The sequence below is a fragment of the Mus caroli genome, chromosome 5, assembly GCF_900094665.2.
Source record: "Mus caroli chromosome 5, CAROLI_EIJ_v1.1, whole genome shotgun sequence".
In the NCBI taxonomy this organism is placed as follows: Eukaryota; Metazoa; Chordata; class Mammalia; order Rodentia; family Muridae; genus Mus; species Mus caroli.
The window spans coordinates 17407349-17409501 of NC_034574.1; positions in this window are offsets into that span (position 1 = coordinate 17407349).

Here is a 2153-nt window from a genome sequence, read left to right on the forward strand (position 1 = left end):
GGCAAGGGCACGAAGCCCTTGACCCTGGCTTCTAAGATTAAGTGAATCTTAGGTGGAGCCCTTATTGATCCCAGTTGTTAACAATGATTTCTATCCCAGGTGGTTCCTGTTAGACCTTCTGTGTTTGCATTCCTCTGTTTTATGTAAGAATTCAGTAACCTCTTTGTACCTTGTGGGTATGTCACCCAACTTCCTTATTGTCTTCTGTATAAAAAGTTTGATGCTCGATTTGACAAATTACATTCAGATTCTACACAACCTCTCCTGTGTGCATCTGTCTGTCATCCCATCCTACGCTTTGCCCACCTGCGACTAGAGACTCGTTCCACGCAGACAAAGGGGCCCAGAGGGTCTGCGGCAAGAGGGCAAATTGAAGGTTCAGTTAATATGGATTCAATGCAATGCTTACCAAAATGTTAACTGGCTCTAAAGAGAGTTTTCAGGACAAAGTTGGAGAAGATCCATATTTCAAGCTTCATTGGAACCACAGTCATGAGGGTCAGCTTAGGCACAAAGACAAACAGTGTGGGATTGGAAGCCCAGGAGTCAACATGAAGTGCTGTACTGATTTCCCACAGGATGACAGACAGTCAGTGGAGAAAAGATTCACCCCAACCCAGTTCTCCTCCTTGCTGCTGTGCACGTTGCAGGCAGCAGGTTAGTCTCGCTCCCAGAATCACTTCCTGAGCCCCTTCACTCAGCCCCTGTGCCAGCAGGTTGTCTCTGCTTCCTGTCTGCTGGAAAGATGTTCCTTTCTGCTGGTTCACGTGTGTGTGTGTGTGTGTGTGTGTGTGTGTGTGTCCGTCCCCTGATCCTTACTGCAATAGAGATGGTCATCTAAACCAATAGGCTAAGTTGAGGAAGCCATATACAAAATGCTGCATATTATTTGTTTCCATACAGACTATCCAGAATATGTGCATACGTGGAAATGGGAACCGTTTGATACGGGCTGTGGGCTAAGAGAGGGAAGGGCTGCAAGCTACTGCTGACATGTTTGTCAGGCAGAGGCAAGGTGGTGTAGAATGAGTCCTTGGATGTTTATGGACACACTCGCATCCACTGTATTACAAAGTGAATTTTCTGATTTGAGAGAGAGAGAGAGAGACAGAGAGAGAGACAGAGACAGAGACAGAGACAGAGACAGAGAGAAGGAAAGGAAGAAGGCAAGTTCTTTCATGGTGCAGTGAAGTCCAACTTTTCGCTCCAGCAGCTCTTGAACATCAACTACTCACCCTCTCTCTGTCTCATCCTTCATAGTGAAGCAGAAAGCCACACTTCTACAAATCTCCACTTCCTGGTAGTATCAGTTAATTTTCTCATCTCTGTGATGAAATACAGAAGAAGAAGAGGAGGGGGAGGGAGAGGAGTAAGAGGAGGAGAGGAGAAAGAAGAGGAAGAAGAGGGAAAAGGAGGAGAAGAAGGAGACGAGAAATAAGAAGAGGAAGGAGAGGAAGAAGAGGAAGAAGAGGAAGAAGAAGAGGAAGAAGAAGAGGAAGAAGGAGGAGGAGGAGAAGAGAGGAAAGAAGTTTGAAGGGGACCAGTCAGCACAGCAGGGTCCCATGGTGTGAGAAGCTTGTTACAGCCGCTCTCAGCAGCCCAGGAGCAGAGACAGAGCACAGCAATTGCACCAGATATGAATCTTAAGTCTTGCCCTCCACAATGACTCAGTTTCTCCAGCCAGGCCCCACAACTAAAGGTTCCACAACTGCCCCCTCGGCCATGGGGCTGCGAGTTCAAACACAGGAGCCTGTGACTGTGGTGGGTGTCTCACACCCACAACTTAACGATACCCTCCCTTTACTGGTCCCTATGCATATCTGCAAGCCATGATTCCTTACCAAGAGTTCAAGCCTGGGAATGGATGAAGAAGCAGCCAGTCCCTCTTTGCTGGCCCAGGGTCCAGCATGACAAACCAGACTTCAAAAAAGGGCAGGGCCAGCAGTCATGACCAATGGGAGTTCTGAGTCCTGTTTCCTAAGATTTTCCATAGCAGATGCATCTGGGTCTTTCCCATGGGTTATATTGTTTGGCCTTTGCTTGGGTTCCAGAAGTCTTTTCTCCTTCTCTTCTCTTCTCCTTCTCCTTCTCCTTCTCCTTCTCCTTCTCCTTCTCCTTCTCCTTCTCCTTCTCCTTCTCCTTCTCCTTCTCCT